Source organism: Crocodylus siamensis, chromosome 4 (assembly GCF_052110815.1).
Source record: "Crocodylus siamensis isolate JL-2025a chromosome 4, ASM5211081v1, whole genome shotgun sequence".
Taxonomy (NCBI): Eukaryota; Metazoa; Chordata; order Crocodylia; family Crocodylidae; genus Crocodylus; species Crocodylus siamensis.
In genome coordinates, this window is record NC_143398.1 from 11,345,464 (window position 1) to 11,368,286 (window position 22,823).

General features: G+C 42.0%; 1 protein-coding gene across 17 annotated transcripts in view; it reads left to right on the plus strand.

Annotated features, from left to right (window-relative positions):
- The window catches only part of CELF2 (CUGBP Elav-like family member 2), a 618,606-nt gene that overhangs the window by 343,366 nt on the left and 252,417 nt on the right, over positions 1–22,823 (plus strand). Inside the window, exon 1 of one of the 17 annotated variants that reach the window (XM_090041761.1) lies at positions 18,882–18,914. The exons of the other annotated variants lie outside the window; for them this stretch is intronic. The gene's annotated coding sequence lies outside the window, so the exon portion shown is untranslated. Of the gene's footprint in view, positions 1–18,881; positions 18,915–22,823 lie in introns of those variants that run through there. 17 annotated transcript variants of the gene reach the window in all.

Sequence of the window (22,823 nt, forward strand, 5' to 3'; positions counted from 1 at the left end):
TGCACTTAATTTGGAGTTAAACCTGTGCTTCAGTGCTTCGCTACACAGCACTTGCAGAACTGAGCTTTGTGTGGATGATTTTTTTTTTAAAAAAGAAGGAAAAAACAACACTCTAAACGGCTGTGCTGAAAATGTCCAAATTTGTACTGTAAACACTAACACTGGAGGGGGAGTTAATGACTAGGAACAATGCCATGAAAATAGAAAGAATTTCAGTCATTTCGGTGATGGGCAGTAGACGACAACAAATGCATTTCAATGCAAGTTTAAAATGATTATATTTGGAACAAGGATTTAGCCTACAAAACCAGTGCTACTTGCAACACTGCACTGTCAGTAGGAAATGTAGGTTATGTTGTCTGTCCTAAATCACGTCCCAGGAAATCTCCATTTGATTTAATCAGGGTTTTGGTTTGTAGGTTTTTCTACAAAATATAATCTGTACATAGATTCTTTTTCTAGCTTGCAAGCACACTATTTACAAGCCTGGCTTTTTCTGAGTGGTGTTTTTGGGAGGGATTTGAACATGGCCAGGTAGGTAGTTTCGATCTGATTTGTGTGTTGCATGCATCAAGGGCAGTGTGGAAGAGTGAAGATGGAAAAGGGAACCAGCCTGATGAGAAAGAGGTCAGAACCAGGTAAAGACAATAAGCGTAGGTCGTGTAGTGGGGAGCGAGCAAGGGATCCCAGGTATGTTGGGGGATGGGAGGGGAAGTAAATAGCTAGTAAGTAAAATGACCATCTTCTTTATTCTGAAAAGAAAGCACACAGCTCTTGCATATATTTCCACTTGCTCGCTTTCTGTATCCCAGATCCCAGGTAATACTTCATGAAAGAGATTTCCATGAATATACCAAAGTCCAGGCCAGACGTCTGACTTGTAAATTCTGGAACGACTTCGGGAATGAGGGATAATTTTTCTGAGTGGTGAAAAATAAGCACCCGAGATTAAGAAAAAACAAATATTATGGAAATTGAACGGTTTGGGGATGACTTGTCACGTGCTTCTTAAGGAAAAATTAGCTGAAGGCATCCTCTTGGCATGCATTATAGTTGTGGACTGTAAATATCCATGCTCAAATAGTTTTCTCAAGCCATAGTTGGTTTAATTTTTAAAAAAAAATGGATCTAGCTTCTAACACGAGGAGACACAAAGGCCAAACTACAGCTAAGACTGTTGAGCCAGGTACAGCATTGTGTTGTACCTCTGGGTTAGCAGGCAGAGCCTTAGGAGCAGTGGACATCATAATGCCATCAGGGATGCTTAAGAAATAACTTTGCTTCTGTAGGCCGGGGGTAGCTCCACTGATGCTTCCCCGTGTGCCTAGTGGCAACCTCAGCCAGAATCACCCATGCTAAATATCACCCCTATTTTGAACTCCCCGATGCTACTTTTCTTCTGGGAGGCACCGGGGCCCTTCCCAACTCCAGTTCTTGTGCAGAGCTAGGAGTAAATTTGGCTTCTGATGTTCAAAGACAGGAGACCTTAATTACAGTTCAAAACAGCATGGGCAATTCTGTGTGAAGGGTTATCGAAAGAGCCCGTCCTTGCCTCTTGAGAGCCTTTTTTTTTTGCTCTGCTTCTCACCCTGTCTCCCAGTGACGTCAGCCTCCTAAGCTGCTGCAGCCTTATGTAACTGCCCCAGCTATCCCAGCATGCCCTGCCGTTTGGGGAAAGCTGCTGATTCACCCTGTGCACAGGTGCTGCAAGACAGCTGAAACTGCAGCCCTTGGGTCAGGCAGCACCAGCATCTCCTGCATAATCTCTGTGCTGAGACAGAGCAAAAAGTAAAGGAGGAGTCAGAGGCAAGCTGAGACTTAAGGTGTGTACAGAAGTTGCTTTTTTTCTTGCAGTTTTAAAGCGCTTTATTGCCGTGACTTAACAAAACTGCATGGCTTTACAGCACTTTAAAAATCGGCACAGCGCTTTTAAATTAACCCTTGTTAAATGAGGTATTCCATTTGAAGTGCTGTGTTTTACACCACTTTAGCAACCTACAGCACTTTTACATAACTTCTGTATGCCGGTCACATTTTTGACCAGTGGAGAAGCCCTGGGAGACAGTCGAGCCTCCCTGCCTCCTAGCCTGGAAAATGCAGGGGGGCTCAGAGCCCCCCATGACTCACCGGCCACTGCATTTCTGCCACACTTAAGAGTGCTGTAACTTTATAGTGCTATAAAAAGCGCTCTAACTTACAGCACTGTAAAATGTTCATGGAGCACTTCTGTACACCCCTTCAGTTTCTGAGGGAAGAAAAGCTCATCGCAGCGCCTCTGTTTTCTAATTCTTATAGAAGCAGCCAGGAAGAAAAAAACCCAAGACTTAGCATATACTAGGTCATACTAGGAAAAGGAACAGATATAAAGAAGGTGATAGTAACAAACTGAACAGATCTGGGTATTTGTGCTACATTGGGAAGTGTGAATGCAGGACAGAGAAGCATATCGAAGCTAGCTTTAATCTATAAGGTACAGAAGTAAAGACAGTGATGTGAGCTAGCAACCTGAGCACTTTGCCAGGCCCCCCTCAGGCTTGCATAACCTGCACTGAAGTCGATGCTGCTGTGTCCTCAGTGCTAACTCAATTCAAGCTAGCAGGTGTGCGCCTGCTTGAGGGAACCGCATTGCTCAGCCGCAGCACACCCCTCTCTGGTGTTCACCGCTGCGTCCCATTCGGCGCTCTTGCACTGCAATACACTTGGGGTGGAAACAGACATCACTTTTGTAACCCCAAGTGTTTTATGGCAGCCCAAAGGCCAAGCAAATGGTTGTTCATAATATCTCTTATTGCACCACAGATGCCCAAAATGTGTGGCCATGGCAAAGACGGTAATAAGTTTCCAATGCTTCACTGTGGCAGATGTGTATTTTATGACACGAGCGGGCCCAGGCAAGTGCTCCTGTGGCTTGAGGGGCACACACTGGGAATTCCCACATAAGATCAGGCCCCTCTAGTTTGGGGAGTGTCTTCCCAGCTTTCCCCCTTTACAGAGACACGCCGCAGGCAGTCTCCAGGGTGCATCTCTGCAAGTGCGGAGAGCTGGGGTACCATGCTTAGAGATGCACCCTGAAGAATCTGTGGCATGTCTCTGTAGGCAGGGAAGACATTGTCCATCGTCCCTTGGGATCAGACCCATGAACGCCACGTACCCCCGCCGGGGGGTGGGTATAGCAGCCGCCTGCAGGCAGCAGCAGTGCCAGGGGGCATGGTGGTGGGGAGTTCCTGCAGTGTCAGTGGCGGGGGTGGGCCGAGCAGGGAGCTCCCGCAAGTGGCCAGGGCAACGGGGATGGTGAGCACGGACACCGCCGGTAGCGTTGGCAGCAGCCAGCATTGATCAGAGACCACCCGTAGATGCTGCTGACAGTGTTGGTGATGTGGGGGCAGGGGTGGGTGGTGACCGCTCGCCAGCGCCACCAGCAGTGTTGGTGGCAGTTTTCACAGGGGGAGCACCACCAATTTCCGGGGGCGCACATGCACCCCTACACATCGCCAGTGATCAGGCAGGCCCCTGTCCAATGCAGGACAACAGACAATGTGTTTCACCCCCTGAAGCAGATCAGCTGTGGCAGGACACATCCCACTGCCGCTGATCCATTTCATTTGGCAACCTCTGTTTATAGCCTTGAAATCTTTCCATGGTGCTCACTTCAAATCAGTCACCGTCAACATGGTGGCTGGATGCTTGCGCTAATGTAACCAAGAAAACAACGCGACTCACTTTGTTCAGCAAAGCGACAGTAATATTGCTCGAGAGAGTGGGCAGCTAAGGGTATTAGGGTTCCCATGTCAAGAAATTTTGAAATTATATGAAGAAAGATGGAAAGGAATTAGTTTTGTGTGTTGTTAAAAAAAAGGAAACTGGACTTTCACCTTGCTGGGGTCACCTGACCCCAGTTAGCTTTCCTGCTTGGTGCAGGGGGCTGGACCCAATGATCTTCCCAGGTCCCTTCCAGCCCATTACAATCTATGAATCTATGGAGGTACCAAGATTGCTTCATTAGACATGTTCAGGGAGTGCACTTTTCATTATTTTTTACACTTTTAAAATCTCTTTTCTCTTCTTAAACAAAAAATCTTAGATGTCAACAAATGGAACAAGTATAAAAACATTATACAGCAAAGAAATGAGAGGCAAAGAAAAGAGAGGCTGGAAAGGTGTGTATTGATTTACCACTCACTAGATCTCCTGCCAAGGATCTTTAGTCAACCGTTTCCCAAATGGACTGAAATTTTTCTGAGATTTGCATCTATTGTCTGTGAGTGTGCAGATTTGAAACACAAGACAGGTATGAAAAGGATATGTTCTCTTATTGATAATGCTCCTAATGCCCAATACATATATCATTTAAAAGTATATACACATTTGATGTGATTTGCAAAGAGTCCCTTAGTGAGAAATGCTTACAAATAACTGAAACCCCATTCTCAAGGGATTAAAGTTGTTTTATTTCCTAAGTAGGTTAAATAGAGTATTATTTCCAGCCAGCTTACACAGAGAGGGCAGTAGCAGCCTGACCATGAAGTAAGTTGTGCGATTCACCTATATAGGGCTAATTCTGAAAGTTTCTCCTTCATTGCAGGCATGCCAGTAACTGTTCTCCCTCGGAGAACTTGGTGGTTAGGAGCAGAGGCACTATATGGATAGATTCAGAGATGATGCATGCATCTAATTTAAGGGAGAATGGGCTCCTGCAGTATCTGTAGTCGTGGCTGAGAGGGTAATGTGTTCTGACTCTATCATGTAACTCCTGTGTCAAAAAGGAAGAGAAAAATATGTATTACGTTTAAACTTAATACTGGTGAAAGCCCTAGAGAACAAATTTCTTAGTTACCCATGCTGTGTGGTTTTTTTTTTTTCTGATAACAGAAGACCAAGATTTTCCCCACTGCCCCATAATATGTCCCAAAAATGGGTTTTGTTCCTGATGAGTGGTTTCCTTTTACCTTTTAAGAAGCAAATTCATTTGTCCATCTGGGCTAGGGACAGAAGTTACACATAAACCAGTTTAAGTGAATGTAGTATCAGACTTAACTGATTTGGGTCAAGCCGGTTTATGAAACTTCTGTCCCAGACCCCTTCCTGATTTAAGTTAAATCACAGTCCTCCAGCATCCCAGCATGCTTTGTAGCCCTGGGTTAGGCTGTGCTGTCCACTCCAGAGAGCAGGGCTGGCCTTGCTGCTCTGCTCCCTAGCTGGACCAGCGATGGCTGGCTGACATGGGAGTGGAGGAGACAGGTCCAGATGGAGATGTAACCCAGTCTGCAGTGGGGTGCTTACTTACTGCTGGCTGAGACTGGGCTACAAAGCTCAGAGGCACCTGGAAGCAGGAAGAGGAAGTGATGAGCAACCCTGCAGAGTCCTGCTCCTATAATTCTGGACTGCAAATCCCAGAGACCTTGGGGGCAGCAGAAAGAGGAAGCAAGCACACAGCCCATGATAGCCACATGCCACAGAGCCGTGCTGTAACACCCCCTGGCTTCTGACCTGAGCATGTGGCTGCATTTCCTGAATCAAGGTAAATGTCTGTTCATTTCTGTTTCAATTTAATCTCTGCAGTTTAGACAAACCTGCAAAGACTGAATCATTTCAGCCTTAGGCTTTTTGACTGTCTGGACTTAGCCTTGGTCACCGGCAGTGCCCTACCAGCAGCAAACCTAAGCACTTTTATGTAATTACATCCTAGTGGTTAGCACCCAGGGCTGTTTCAACAAATTTCAAATGGGAAGACTTGCAAAATTTCTGTGAAGAATTCCTACACTAGGCCTACAAATACAGTTGCCCGATATGCCGGGGATAAACTGAGTAGTGCCCGGTAGAACAGACGGGGGTTACAAAACCAAATGAATTGAATGCAATTAAAATTGCAAATGAATGAGCTTAGAACTAATTAGCTGCTTATATCCTTTATCCCCTGCAAAAATCCACCACTTTTGGGTTGTTTCTGCAACGCTGCCATAGATAACACCTGAAACAGAATAAGGCAGGCAGAGACGGCTGCTCCCTGCTCCGTGTCTGTTGTGAGTAATATTCATTGTTGCTAGAGAAACACAGAACCTTGGACTGGGATTCTGGGAGAATAGACGAGCCTTTCAGTTCATATCTGATCACATTCACAAAGAAGGGGAGCAGGATCCTTGCAAAAATCCTGTTTGTCCACTAGAGAGCGCATAGGCAGTGCTGCTCCTTGGAGGAAATGCAGAAGTCAAGCCCTTCATGATAAAATACAGTGTACGCGTATAAAACATTTTTGTTCTTCTCAGCTGTGTACGAAGAATCGAGTAGAGGTAACCTGGTAGAAAGCTTCATAGAGCGGTAACTCTGTAGCCAATAGCCAACTCCAATAGCCAAACACCACGCACTGTCACTGGTTTGCATCCTCTCCCGAAAAGCATTCAAACAAAACACAAATTATTTGCTAAGTTACTGAGATTCCCGAAAGCTGGAATAAGTTTGAGCTGGTGTATGGTGCACCAACAGGCCAGTGCTTTCTGTAAGCCCCAGCCATTGCTGCTTTTCTTTTTTCTCAGGTTGTGAAGAAGCTCCTAAATGCAAACGGGTTTGTGATTTCACTGACTGTAACGGCCTGCCAGAAAGGACAGTGCAGAGAAGGTGTCGGACTGTGAAGTCCAATGTTGTTTTTAAAAGGGTCAGTCTTAACTGTGTCTGCTCTGCTCTTTCTGTGTAGTATTTGCCCAGGCCCCGAGACAGACTGATGTAATACTCTTAGGGGTTTTTTTTTTTTCCATTTTGACCTCTAGAAACTGACCTCTTGTGAGGTGACTGTAAGATGTTTTTTCTGTTCATACATTGATCTAATTTATATTAAAAATGAAGGATTTAAAATGATCAGACTGAAGGGTGATCACTCGGATTTGATTGACTGTGTGACAACTTTGACAGCTCCCTAATGCGTTTAATATCTCTAATCATTAATTAATTTATATATTTTTCTGTTGGTATTGACTTTAACTGTTTCTCTTCTTGCTGGCTAAAAAAGCCGTGCTCTTAATACACTCTGTAGCGTATGTAGGAGGCAGGATTTGGATAAACCTTTGGCTTTGTTACCATAGTTAGCCTCATTTGCTGCAAAACAGAGGTTGCTCTGCTTCAGCTTGCACCATTCTTTGAGAGCCATGGATGCAAAGTTTTACATAAGAACCAAGTAAATCTTCAGTTTTACATCTTTCCATCTGGTCCCTTTTACCTCCATATTTCCTATTTATGTTGTAAGCTGTACAAGGCTTGGGGCATGACTCATTATATCCATGCAAAACCCTTAGCACATTTCTGCTGTGATATGAGTAGTACATTTAGAGCATTATTTATTACATTGTTCTCCTTTTTACCCATGAAGTGGTGCATTGTTATTTATTATTTACTAACTTCCACAAGTCTGCTCAGTGTTTTGCAATACAATTGTGTGTTGCTCAGATGCTGAATGAATTCCACTGAGAATGCCAAACAACAAGGGCAGGAGTATATAGATGCAGATTATTCTCGTTTCTGGCTGTCAAAAGTTTGCTGCTTTTTGCCAATGAGCAATTGATTGACCTACTTTGTATTATGGAGTCTGTAGCAGAACACTATGTTAAAATTCATTTTATTGCAAAGAGATATTTTAAAGTCAATTACTCCTTGGAAAAATTTGGATGTCTTTAGTCTTAACTGTCGTGGTAGTATATTGGTGTTTAAATAAACGGTGATGAATGAAACCAGGCGTTTAGGATTAGAAATAAAGAACATGATGCATCCAGTCACTTTTGGATTGCTTTGCATTTTGATTCTGATTGATTTTCTAGTGTTTACGCTAAGTACACATGCCAGAAAAATCTCTGTGCCTTTTCTATTTTATTTTAAAATGTGGCAATATTAACTTCTGGGACTAATTAGGCCTTTTATTTGACAGCATAGTAGGATTGTAAAAATCTGCTGGGCTGCAAAACTGCACCATTAAAACATCTGAGGTAGAACTGAAGAATATCCAGCCATTTCTCTCTCCTTTAGCGTTCTCCAAAAATACACTTAATACCTGCATATTTGGCTTGCGGTTTGGCTGATAATTTTTTATCCTTCAGGGACAGTAAGCCTTTGTGTTGCATGTGTGTAGGACAGAGAGGTAAACGTCAAATGAATACATTACGGTCACTGTATTATAGATTTTGAATTGATGGCAGTGTGATATAGAGTGTGTGGTTGCCACAGGACAATAAAGGGAGGCAACTTTCCTAGCTGGCTGTCATAATTCATAAAATATGTAACCAGAGAAACAGTGAATTATGCAAACTGTTAAATGGGATTTTGGGTGTAACCTATGAGCATACGTTGCTGGCAGAGAGGGAAGACTACTTGTTGCTTGCTTGCATTTTCTTAAGTCATAATTGTTGAGACAGTCTCTTTTCTCCATTTGTTATGGGAGAAAAATATAAATTTCCAGGATAGTGTCATCATTTTTGTGTGTGTTTGCTTCCACGGATCAAGGGAATTTAGAGTTTGGGAGATTCAAGTTAGCTTGCATGGAATATCATTCCCAATGAATGCAGAATTTTACACGAAACAATCCAAGACTTCCAGACGTAGGGACAGGTAAGAGATTAGTTCTTAGTGATGTGAGGCTTTTTTTTTTTTTTTTTTTTTGCTGCTTTGCTTTTTAATATTGAGATAAATGTTCTTGTTGTTTTATGATTGGATATAGCTTGTGCATTTAACTATCTATGGGCATTCACTGTATTCTCTTAAGTTAGTGTGCTTGTGTTTTCAGTTGAAATGATTGGTGTACGGGTAGTTGATTTTATATATTGCACAAGTCAAGCCTTTTTATGCAAAGAGAAAGCAGAATGTTTGAAATTCACCTTACCTGACTTAACTGCACTGGTTTTCATGTAAAAAAACCAACAGCGCTTCACTGGGGGTGGGGTGGCAGGAACACTTTACTAAACTTAAAATTTTGAGTCCCCTAAGAACTGCATTTTGATTCGGTTTGGCAAAATGAATGCACCCCACAAAAATCCCCATATCCTCATGCATATATATTTTTTAAAGATGGCAGTATTAACTTCTGGAACTTAATTAGGTTTCTTATTATCACATTATCATTCAAGGCCCCTGACCTAAATAAATAACAATCCAAAGGGAGAATGAGACCTGGTGAATCAAATTTAACTTGTTGAATTTGGCTTGAATTCTAAGTTTTCTCCCCAGAGGGGAGTGGGGTTAACAGGTGATGGGGAAGAAGCATGTCTTTGAGAAAATTAATGCAGGTTTTTAAGCAAATTCCTACCCAAAGGTCCTTTCTGGTCCACAGTTGGAGAAAGGCTGACACACACGGTAGGGGAAAGACACGCTTAGTCATGCAGCAGGTGAACATTTCAGTCAGCTCTCTGAGTTCATAAATCATGAGATTAGGCTAAAAATCAGCAAGGATTTTGTATGTACATTTGAGGTTCTTTTTATTAGCTTTCCAATTTCTGAGTTTTAGGTTACACTTACTAGGTACTTTCAAGCTTACCTCTGTAAGAACAGGCAACACCATAAAGTGTAAGAGCAAGTTGGGAGGAGTGTTGCCTGCTAGGGATGGTCTACAAAGTGCCCTGTTTTGGCCCCTGGCAAAAGAAATTCTCATTTACCCCAGTTGTAGAAGTTCTTCCTGACTTCTGAAACTTTTTCAAGATTTCAACATTTTTCCTGTGGTTTATCAAGGCAAAACCAAGACCTTTTCAAAAATCTGTGTCAAAATGCTAGATATCAGCCTAACTCAGAGCACCCTACTAGTCTAGGTATCAGATTGAATGCGAGATACTCACGTTCAAGGCCCTAGTCTGAATCAGACAGAACAGGGACTTGATTTGGGTCTCCCAATGTTCCCAGTGAGCATCTGAAGCAGCAAATTATTTGTATTCAGTATCTTTCTCCCCCTCCCTCGCCCTTTTCCATCCTGAACTTTTCAAAACTTTCCCAATGAACATTTTGGCAACACCGGCATATCCTTCAGAAAGTTCTCGTTTCAGTGGAGGATCATTAGGGGCCTGGGAGCCGAGACTTATGAGGAAAGGCTGAAGGAAGTGGGGCCATTTAGTCTGGAGAAGAGAAGACCAAGTCAAGATTTTATATCAATCCTCAAATACCTGAATGGCAATTACAGAGAGGATGTAGATGAGCTTTTTTCTGTGGCTGGGAATAATGGCCTCAAGCTTTAGCAAGGGAAATTTAGGCTGGTGATTAGGAGGAACTGCCTGATTATGAGGGTGGCCAAGCAGTGGAACAGGCTACCTAGAGAAGCTGTGGACTCTCCATCCTTGGACGTTTCCAAGAACAGGTTAGACAGACGCTTGACTGGGATGTTTTAGTCAAAGATGATGCTGCCTTGAGCAAGGGGCTGGGCTAGATGGCCATGTGAGGTCCCTACTTTCCCATAATTCTATAAATCCACATTTCCCAAGTGGTTTAATCAAAACAATCTTTCACAGCTCTAGGAAAGCCATGTTTATTACACGACCAGTGTATTTTGGATCAGGGAGACTGGAGTTTGTGTCCCGGCTCCTGCTGGCATATATTTTATATAGAATTTGTTTCGGTCATCTCAACACGCAAACTTGTTATGGCTGCAAGGGACAAAAGTGCCTTAAAAACCTGGATCCCTGTAGCCTAGGTATATCATAAGCCAGTGGGAAAGAGTTGCTACCTCCAATTTTAGAATAGAAAGAGTGTTTGCTTTAAAGTATGCATGATGTTAAACAGAGCCACTGGGGATTCAGTTCTCTGCATGTGGTGGCCTTAACACAGGAAGTACCACTAGCAGGTTGGAAGCTGAATATAATGCAGCAAGAGTGCTTAAATAGCTTGCATGTACTTTCTCTGTTATTTGCACTTTGTTTTTGAGCAGTACAATCAACAAAGCTTTACAAAAGGGACAAGATAGTTTCAAAATTAATTGTTTTATGGCCCAAGGTATTCACTTTTTTTGAAAGACCTCTTCCAAATGGGTATTTTTTGCCTTGTTTTCATTAGAAATTTCTGAATTTGTCTAAATTTGATTTTTGGAAAGTAGCAGCTCACAGTTCAAGGAAAAAAAACAGATGCCTCAGTGATAATCAGTCAGTTTTGCTCATAAACTGCCCTGTTTTATTGCAACTCTCCCCTATCTAAAAGTAGGAGAGAGAGCTTCATAATATCATTTTCTGGAATAGGGTAATTTATTGGAAACTGAAGAATTAAAAGATAAACTCAACTTGGGTGCTATTACCAGTGTTGTCCAGTATTGAAAAATGATGATGCCGGCCTGAAGACATCACAAAATATGGGCTGACAATCTTTTTTATTTGTCCTCACGTGTCTGAACCTGTACAGAATACTAAAATGATGCTTTCAAGGTTCCCGTTTTGACCCCCATGATTCAAAGTTTATATCTTTTTAATATGACACTTGCATAATCTCTTCACTTCTTGACGTTGGGCAATAAGACATTTCAAACCAAACTCTAACCCTTTCAGACCAGAGGTGTAGCCAGGCAGCTCTGTGCCCTGGGCAGCTGTGTGATGGCTGGGGCTATTTTTGTTCCCCCAACAGAAATCCCGCTCCAATTTCTGCCTCGGTCACCCCCTGACCCCATCTCCAGCTTTAGTTACACTATTGTTTCACATTTGATTAAATAAATAAATAATAACGGTAAGAGTTGGCAAGACCATGTCTATTCCACAGGCAGGGTCGTTGGAGAACAGCACACTACATCAGCAGAAAGGAAGTTAAAAATGTGGAAAAGTATTAATAACCCGCCTCCAATGTCTTTAGCTAAATGGAACCTTTGTTCAAGCTCTGCTTTGAAAGGCTGGAGTTAAGAGAAGGAATTATTACTAGTTTATTAATTTCCAACAAGATTTCAGCCCCACATTCCGTACGGATTGACTTGAATCCAAGACCAGGATAGTTTTCCTCCTATTCAGCATGAGGGAAAAAAAGCCTCTTGGACTTGAGTACAAAGAGGGGGGGGGGGGGGATAGGCTCAGGGTCAGAGCTGCAGTTGCTACCTCTCCGCCCTGTGCCTCTGACCCCCTCCCCAACCTGCTGCTACTGCCTCCCCCCAACACACATGGGGAATGAGGAGGTAGCAGTGGGGTCAGGTGGTGGGAGTGGGGCACAGGCAGTGATGGGATCAAGTGATCAGTGGAGACAGGTGGAAAGGGACAGGGTTCAGGCCTCCTGGCCCCTATCTGCCTCCCTACCACTGCTTTCTCCACCACAGCTGTAAAGGGAAAAGCGGGGGGGGCCACAGGAAGGAATTTTAAAACAATCTTCCAATAATTCATTCCTTTATATGTAAAATTGTAACAAATTTATAAATTTTCCATGTATAGAATTATTGGTGAGGTCATCTTGGGTTTGGTAGGGTATTTTTTTCAGGATTTTTTTTTTTTTGTGGTACTTTTTTGCTTTTGCTCTTTGTGCTAAAACCAATTTGTCATTTATTTGGAAGAACCATCAATATAATTTGGTGCAAAGTACATTCATATCCATGCCCTTCGCAAAAGCATCCCAGGGAGCTTAGAAATATTAAATATAATCTTTAAAAGCCACATCAAAGGGTATATTTTTTCAGTTCTCATATTTAAAAAGGGCTACAACTTCTAAAATTGTAAGTGGGAGCTAGTGCCTTACAAGAGGAGCATAATTACAGAAAGCTTAGGAATCCACTGACTTCAATCAGCTCTGCAGAACAGTCGGATAATCAGCAGTTACTGATCTCAGGCCCCATTTTAAATACAGTTCTGCTAAACAGTTCTACTGCTGTCCTTGGTATGACATTCAGCAAGTTCATCAGTGCCTGGATTTGCATTTCCATACCACCTACTATTTTCCCTTTGGGTCCCAAATCCGTGATTCTCTCACATGTTCTAAGAGGTAGTCTGTCGGCATGCACTATCTTGAAACTTTTCACCATTTTCCCTCCAAATTGTCACTGGTGTAATGAGTTCAATCCAAGTCTTCCACATTTGTTAAGGTTTAATCTCATTACCATTTCTTAGTCCTTTTTGTTGCTTTATAGCATTAATTGGAACCATTATGGTTTGCTTAATTGCCATGTTGGAAATCCAGTTTTATTCATTATTACCAGAATTAAAATAATATATTTGGATTTATGAAATACCTATCTGATTAGGTCAGAGGGAGGAGAAAATGCCTAGAGGGGAGCCCTTATTTTGCTTGTCTGCTCTCTACCTTTGTCATAAACTGTTGCTCCAGATTTGTCCAATGCAATTTTTTTTCTTGACCTCAGCAAAACTAAAGTGAATTCTTTTATGTTTTGTAGAAGTGCAGGGCATGTATCCATCCTCACATCAACAAAGAATTAAGCATGTGCATCTGTTAAATCACAAGAGTACTTCCATTGACTGAGTTGGGTTGTATGGAAGGTTTTGCTTGCCATTAAAATTAAGACTAAAGAGTCCCTACCTTTCTTCACCCTAGATCCATGTATTGCTGTTGTTCCATAAGGTCTTAGGGATGTGGGAGCCTGCTCCAACATGCTGGAAATCCAGCATGTCAGAGCAGGCTTGATTAATTGAGTCTTCTGGAGCACGAAAATTGACATGTTCTGCATGCATCATGTGTATCGGCATCCCTGTGCTGACAAAATGGCAGCGGGGCGCTTTGAAATAAACCACATCCCAGCACATGTAAAAATGCCCCTAGTTATCTCTCCTTTCCCTCCACTGTTAGTCAGATAATAGTCAAAGACCTATGTGCCTTCTCTGAATATGATTCAGTTAAATAGCTCTATTTCTGCACTTCTTGACTCTGCTAATTATTCTTATAACTCCTGGATTTAGCTGTGCAAGTTAAGCAGTGGAACTTGCTCCACGGTCAGAGATTTAAATTGAACAAAAAAGCAACTGATAACAAAAAAAGAGAGTTTATAGGAGGCACTTTATTGACATAGTGGACCTTCAAGTCCCAGGGAATAGCTTTCACTATGAAGAACAACATTCAAACTCTTAGCCCTTTCCCTTGCATGGCCAACCTTGATACCATGCGTCAGTTGGAAATGGATCACAACAGTAGAAAGGAGCAGGCTGCAACATGTTGAGTTGTAGCAAGAGATGGGGAGAGGCTTCGACACTTTCCTTTCCCTTTTGCAAACACTTGCAGAGCTTCACCCAGCAGCCGACGGAGTCGGTAGTGAGACTTGGGATCGAGGTATCAAAGAGTAAACAAGTAAATAAACTTGCACGGCTAATTCCACGCAGAGCGAGGCGTTTAGGCGGCCTTGAGCAGTGAGCGAGAACAAGTGACAAGACTGGAGTGTATTACAAGCCAAGGGATTTGTTTGTAAAATAAAAAGTATCGGGCTCTTTTCCTTACGCTTCCTTATTTCTGAACATTGTGGCTAAGTACAATCAGAGCAGACAGTGCAGCCCCTGGCTGTAAAGCATCCTGGGATGCTGGAGGACCATGAGTTAACTTAAATAAGGAGGGGATCATGGACAGAAGTCCCATAAACCAGTTTGATATAAATCAGTTAAGTCTGATACTGTATCCCAACCAGGTTTTTCTTTAACTGGTTTCGGCCATTTTTTAAAGCAGTTTATGTGCACTGAACTTCTGTTCTGTTACAGGTTTAAGCCGGTTTCTGACCACTTAAACAAGTTTATGCACAACTTCGGTCCCTAGCCTGAGGGTTCACTTGTTTCATATTCCTTCCACCAAAACCAGCCTTCCTTTTCTACCATCAAGCCTACGCTAGCTAGGAAGAAATTGTAGTACCCTAACAATTCAGACCTGCCTAGAAAGAAGCAATCACTGAAAAGCTTCCATTCCTCAGCCCAAGACCCTGTAGAAGAGAGCTGGAAAAAGAGGCACAGCCAGAGGCAAAGTGAGACTGGGCACTCAATACAGTTTAAGCAAGGGCTGTGTGTGGTCTGTTGAGAAAACAAAGAATCTGGTTCACCATGGCATTAATCCAGTTTTCAGTGAAATTATTGTTGATACTGTTTGCACCACAGTGACACCCAAATGATTCATTTTGGATTGGAGCCAGAATATCCAAAGAGCTCTAGTGCCCCCAAATTGCTTCCCGTTCAAATACAATTGACATTAAGCTAATCTAGTGCAGCAGGCCCAAGAATGAGATGAACTACACGAACTGCAGAGAAGCAAAATATTAGCAGCAAAAGGGGGTGGGGGAGGGAGACCTACTTATACATAGGCTTTTTGTAGGTAAAAGCCCCACTAAAGCTTCCCCTTTTTTTAATCAGGGGTACAACTTAATGAAATTACATAACCTCTGCAACGGAAAGGCTTCAAAAGCGATCAGCCACAGCTGAGACTGCATCGTGGTGATTAGCAAACAGTCGAGCCAAGCAGATCAGAGTAACATCTGCATAGCAGTGAAAATATAAGCCACAGTGCTAAAAACAATCAATCCAAGAGGCAGCACATAAGCACCGAAGAACACAGGACAGAGACCAGAACCCTGTGGCCCACTAGAGTACAAACTATGTGGATCAAATGCAAATGTGTTCATAAATACAAGATGAGAGTGTTGCGACTGCAAAGAGTCAAACCCAGCAAAGGCTGTGCCAGGGAGCCCCTCAACGGGTCCATAATTGGAAGGAACTGAACTCCAAATCCACTGCCCTATTATGTTACCCCCTAGTGTCATCTCTTGCCAAAGGGAGCTGTAATTTTTATGAATGCCTTGAAATGCAGCCAGGTAATTACCTGCAGGAAAATTTCATTTCACTAAGCGTTAATCTATAGTGAGAGAGTGAGGAAAAGGAAAAACAAGTTTAATAGCATGATAAACAACCAGTGTGCCATAGAATCCTTATAATGGAAACCCTGGGTGTGGCCTGATAGGAGGTATTTTGCTTGAATGAGCCTTAAATCCAAGGAGAATGGCTTGCTTTCAGTGAGTGCACACAATGCCCACATATGCGAGCAACCTTTTTTTTTAAGAGCTATTCCTGAGCTACTAGAAACTGGGTTTGAGCATCATAGGCCTGGTAAAAACACCACTGATTGTCAGATTGTTACTCGTCATTTTTCAGCAACCAAAAAACATAAAATCTCTGCTGGAGAGGCTGTTGCCCAAAGTCCGTTCTCCGATTTGTTTATTTATTTTGGCTACAACCGTTATTTGCTGCATTCCAGAAACGACTGACATTTACAGGTTGGGCAGGATTGGAAAGATTTCATTTGCTTTAAATGCTGATTGTGAACAAAGATATGTTTTTTTTCCCTGTCTGTAGGCTTTCCATTTCAGCTTTGATGTCTCATGCAAAATAGATGAAACAATGTAAAAATTCTCTGAATGGTTTGGGGGAGTTTAATCATTTGTCTTATGGGTTTTTTTTTTTTAAATGCTAATACAACACTTATTATGATTCCACAACCACTGGAGAGTTTGACATTATCACATTAGTTGCTAATGTATAAATGCAACACTAATGTACTAGAATTAAAACACTGTATACCGACCTACCCTTAGCTCAGCCATTAAAAATACATTAATGTTCTTTTCCTTCCAAATTGGCCGTTATATGTAATTTATTCAGCAATAACTCTGTGTGTGTGTGTGTGTGTGTGTGTGTGTGTGTACAAAATCTGATGCACTATATTTTTGGTGTTATTTCTGAGAAATTTAAAGTCCAAAACAGGTCTACTAGGTTCTGTCTGGGTCCCTGTCACATTTTTTGCAAGGTAGTTCTCCCTATATAACTCAGTAAACCCAGGTGTAAAATGAGTACATTGTCTACCTCACACAGAGATTGAGCCTTAATTAACAGATGTTTGCAACTGCATGCAGACCCTAATAAGAACTGCATGGTGCAACTGCAGTATATCAATTATGAGGAGTAAAAGTGACGCTCGGTGCATAAGAGTGACAGATCTGGGGGGAGGGGCTTAAGTAGCTTATTTAGATGGTATTCGAAGAAGGTGGAGTCTGTGATGACAAAATCATCTCCCATATGATTACCGTTTTTTTCTTCTTCCTGTGCAGCAATGATTCTAAAGCCTTGAAAAGCAAGTTGAATAAAAGGACGGCAGCAACTGCAATAGGCATGTAGCAGCACACTTTCCAATAGCAGCTGTCAGGACACAGGAGATAGAAAATGCAGTGAAGTATATACACTATAGGAAAATTTGGCCTTGGGCAGTATGCTTTCATTTCAGTCATTTTAACTCTTTATATACTGCAAATACTTAAAAATGAAAGAAAAAAAATTATGTTGTTGCTGAATACTGAAAATCTAGAAATGTTCCGTGCATAATTGGGATAGATGTGGGTTAGAAAGCACAAATGTTGCATTTGGAGAGCTTGGCTTTTATCTGATTAAGAACCACGTGTTTCCTCAGATGGGAGCGACCACAGATGCAGTCAGTTGCAGTTTCCCCTTTTTCATATAAACGAGTTTCACTAGGATTGCACAGATCAGAAGTCGAAAGTAAAATGTGTGCGTATATAAATTTATGACTTTTTACCTTGGTTTTATTGGAAATCTTTGGTTCAGATGTTCATCATTTTACAGTGAAGCCCAAACATTGCCCTTATTGTACTTGTAGCCTATTTTACATAGGTCTTTTGATTATAACATGAGATAATATGGTGGATAAATAGTTCCAGAGCTATGCGTGGAGGTCTCTCCAAAGACTTGAAATATAGAAATACTAGCATGATGGAGGAGATGGATAATGAGATTTCAAATCCAGCCTGGGTTGAGCGCAACTGAAGACGTTGCTGTGCGGAGGCTTCTAAAAAATAATTTGGTGGTCTCAGTTGTTCCAGATAAACACGCAAATGCATTTGGCACGCACTTCAAGAGCTGCCTCCAAGGCAAGTTGGGGTATGTTTGTAGGCCACATACGGTAGTTCACACAGCCTCTGGCCATGCTGTATTTGATCTGTGACTAAACAGAGCGTTCTTCTACAAAACACTCAGTCCCACACCACACTACATCCTGTTGAAAAGAAAATGAGCCTATACAGGCTGCTATGCACATCTACTTTGGCACTTCTTCTCTAAAACAAAGCTTAATTATCACAGCCCCTTGTTTGATATTTTCTTCCTTTATTTCCTCCACTGATTGTCTGGAATCGTGATAACTAGGGCTTGAATGCCAAGGCTAAAACGTGCATTCAATTAGAAGACAACTCTCGACTGACCTACATAACAGTTCATTCATGAGATAATGTGACCTGCAGTCATAGAGATAAAAGTCAGTTGATTGAGTTGGTTTGGCCGTGCACACTGCAAACTCTCCAGTGATTGGGGAATCATCTAAAATTAGACTCGGCTTCCCATTACCGAGAAAGCTTTGCAGATCCGTCTGTTTCAGTCATGTTTCTTTTATGAAATGGTCATCAGAATTTGTCACATTGCAATCCTTTAATGCTTAACTTTATTAGCATGAAGCACTTTGGTATCAAATGAAATGAATGATTAAATGAGTTATGTTTCAGGTTTGCTCCTGTTTCAAGGCTTCAGTAGCCAGGCCCCTGTGAAAAGTATTGCACATTATTAACCACTTCCTTTTGAGAGTGGCAAAATGGTGGTTTTGTAGCTGAATCTAGTGGTGCATATCAAGCCCAGTTGCTACTGTGCTGTACATTAGTCTTTTTTTCATAAAGTTCATTACATTTGTTTAACAAAGTGGAGGAAGTCTTTTTCTCAGGGTCTTGTTGAATAGCTTTACAACAACGAACATCTCAAAGCACTTTGCTCACGGGGGGAGGGAAATGCTAACCAATGAGCGTGTGGTTTTAGCCTAACGCTTAAGTGTCATTTTTATATGACTAAACCACAAAGGAAGCTCAAAAAGGTTTCAGGTCTGATAGAAATGTGTACAAGTAGGCTCATAAAGTAGAAGGGTGCTGAGAAGAGAGGATCTCTCACCCCCGGGCCTGAGGGGATTGTAAGGTACTTTAATAATTTTCTTATCCTATCTGCTGTATTGCCTGGAAAGGCATTTGAACTGCGTGCTATGGGGACCTGATTGCAGGAGAGGCCAAGTGTGCTTTTAGAGGGTGTCGTGGAAAACTGTAGCTTGTCAAACCAAGGCCCAGGTACCGTTCCTCTGAAATTCAGCCACACTTAGCAACTGAGCAACGTATGTAACAGGAAGAAAAGAACAGACATTTTGTAAGGGGCCTTTGGGGTGATTCTTCTAAAATGCGCTATATCCTTAAAGCATTGGACTGCCCTTTAAAAATCTTTTCCATGAACAGGTGTACCTGATTCTTTTTTTTTAAGTTTATTGAAAAGACGCAGGTATATTTTTATGATCTTTATGTTGCTTTTTCCTTCCCTCCCTGTCCCCCCCATCCCCTTTTGATTTCTCAGTGCTTGCTTTTACAGTGGTGATTCACCAGAGAGAGAAAAAACCCCCACCGCAAAGCAAAGGAGTTAAGTTTGTCTCGGTAATTAGCCTACTTAATTGTACAATGGAAAGTATTGGTCAGATTATTTTCTGCTTTGCTTTGGTACATTGGAGTAAATTAATGAGACAGGAACAGCTCCAAAAGCAAAGCGAAAGTGTCCTTTTTTACCTTAGTGTAGCAGTAACACTGAACTAGCCATCTGAAAGAGCTGAAGAGGGAAAAAAAGGCTCTGGATTTGTTTGTTCAGTCTGTTTTGCTTTGTGCATTTGACAACACTTTTTATTTAGTCTGTTTCTCGTATTATTTGGGTCCTGAATGAAAAGCGCTGTTGTGAAGTGGCCATAATCGACAGAAGAGCTCCGTGGAGGGCGAGGAGGACGGGGTGGGGGGGGCAGGTGTAATATCTAAAACTAACTTTTAATTCTGGTGGGGGGGTTGCTTTAACTGACAAGATTGCAGACAGGTAGTGAAAGCATTGTGTGTTAAAAAGTTTTTCATGTTCCTCACTAGCATGCCTCGTGTTACGAATGAGACTAAAAAGAACTTCTTTGCCTAGCAAAATGAAAGCTGAGAGATTGTATGATGGCTGTCTATAAAAACCTTAGGGGGAAACACCGCAGGAGGGAGAAGAGCTATTGAAGCTATAAGACAGTACTGCCAGAAGAACAAAAGTATAGAGACAGACCACAAAGATGTTTAGGTGGGTAGCCATCAGGTCATGAGTTTATGATCTAGGCTCCCAGTCTGCGAAGAGGGGCAAAAAAACACTAACTAATTTTAAGATGGAGCTTCATAGATTCATAGATTGTAAGGCTGGAAGGGACCTTGGAAGATCATTGGATCCAGTCCCCTGCACCGGGCAGGAAAGATAACTGAGGGTCAGGTGACTCCAGCAGGGTGACTGTCCAGTCTCCTCTGGAAGATCTCCAGGGTAGGCAATTGCTTGATGAATAAGATTTGAAACACGTGTTTTCCTACAATGGCAGGGGGATAGACTCTAACTCACTAAATCCATTCCCCTCCTGTGTTTCTTCTTCAATCTTAAAAGACCAACAGTTAAGGGATGTTGCGGGGGTGGGGGTGGCACCTGGCAGCTTAAAATTAGGGAACAGATTGAGCCAGGAAATGTATGATGTCTAGTCAGCACGTTGCTTTTTGTGTCCAAGGTAAAACAATGGTTCTCCATTAGCTCCTGGGCTGCTTGCAAAATCTATTTATCCTCATAACACCTCTGCAAAAGTGTCATTATGCCCCTTTCCCAGATGGGAAGCTGTAACGCGAAGAGATTAGGAGTGCATCTAGAGAGCGATCCAAAGAGGAAATTGAAGCTGGTTTCAACTTGCCTGAGCTCGCTTTAAAACAGCGAGCCTGAGTATTGCTAGCTGCAGCAGCATGGGGACTCTTGCAGCCTGTGCTGTGCTGAACCAGCGTTAGGGCAACTGCTCCTCGCACTTTGCTAGTCTAAAGTGAGCTTGTGTGCATCTACAGCTGCAGTACAGGTGAGTCTTGCTCAAGGTTACACAAGAAATCTTCTGCTGGCCAGGGACCTGAACCTGTCTGTCCCATCTAAGAGGCTTCTGACCTAATCACAGATCCTCTCGCTGTAATGCCGTTGTGGGGCCTGCTGAATATTTTGAATGCAGCTTTCTTTTCAGGATGATAAATTATGTTTTGTTGGCAACTTGAATGCTAATAATTAGCAAATTACTGGGAAACATCAGGCTACAGAGCATCCACCGGCCCCCAGGTCAAAGTGCAAAAGCTACATTTTTTCCCCCCCATACTCTTAGCCCTTTTCTACTCTTAAGCTTATCCTGCTAAGATAAGGTTACAGCCCTGAGGATCTTCAAATATATGGTTCCTTAGCGGGAGCTAGTATTCCAGCTACAATATCTCTTTTCAGGACTTAAGCCTAAATAATTAATATGAAAAAAATGAGTCTTGTAAAATTGCCTTGTAAATTTCCTGGCTCAGGTGGAAAATATCTGTTCACTTGCTCTGTATTATAATTGATGATGAAAAAAATCTAATGATGTTTAACTCACCTCCAACAAGTCAGCAAGTAGCATTTTGTGAGGCTGATATGGAAGGGAATACATATTTGAACAGGTCTTTTTACAAACTGATTTGTCTTCCAGGCTGTATCATGCTGTATTATATTTTAATCAAATACGGTTTATTCCCTAGACCTTTTGGGTTGGTAGAAACCAGAATGCCGACCTCTTGTAGAAAAGCCCCTAATGGTGGTTGACAGGGCCTGTTGTAAAAACATCTGCACAATATTTACTTCCAGCCTTCTTGGAGTTTCCTTTGGAGTCATTAGTATGTCTTGAAAATCTGCAAATGCACACTTGTCAAAAAAATCACTGTAAAAAATGTTATTCGGATATTCTTGTCAAATATAGAGTTTAGGGTTTCATTGCAAGGAGTTGGTAACTAAGCTGTAACTAACTAAATTTACATCCAAGTGTAAATGCAGTTGAATTGGACACAGCCCTGACCCAACACCCACGAGCTGTGAGATGCTTAGAATGAAAACGTGAGTCTTAATTGAGATTTGACAGTGATCCCAGGTCTCTCTAATATGCTGAATTGAAAGACTCTGGTCCTGAACACAAGGGTCTTCATAGTCCAGCTCTGATTTCTGTTGCTTGAACACACCTCAATGTGAAATTAATGATGAGTACTGTTGATACCATCCATTATTTTAACAGACAGCTGTATAACAGAAAATGATTAATAAGAGAGTACTCAATATCTGTTAGGACTGCTAGTTGTTGATGTGGGTTTCACTCTGTCATTATGAATGCAAGCGTAGTACACAAAAAAGAAGAGGAAAGTACATTTCTATGTATTCTTCCACTTTCAATTTTAAACTGAGGGAACAAATGGTTGTTTTGTCTTCCTCCAAGTTATTTCCTCAAATGGGGGCAGTAAATTGGAAAAATTAGGCATGATTTTACCCTCTTAATTGGCCTTACAAAAGATGTAATGAATTTTTAGGGACGTTCCAGGTAAGAGGAGTCCTGGTAGAAGTCCACTGACTTTAGAAGAGGGTCGAATTCAGATCTGTGGGGTAAATGGGAAGGTTGTTGTCGCTTTTTTCAGAGTTACGTTCACAAAAGTTAACAGCACATTGTCAAATCGTCCAATATTCGGGGTCGACCTAATGCTTTGGGGTCAGAGGGAAAGCAGAATATTTTCCAAGGATTAAAAACACCTCCTGACTGCGTTCCAGGGGACGCTGTGCTCCAACAGGCGCATCGCTTTATCCACTAGAGAGTGCATAGGCAGTGCTGCTCCTTGGAGGAAATGCAGAAGTCAAGCTCTTAATGATAAAATATAGCGTAAGCGTATAAAAAACATTGTTCTTCTCCATTGTCTACGAAGTATCGAGTAAAGGTAACCTGGCAGAAAGCTTCATAGAGCAGTAACTCCACTAGCCAAA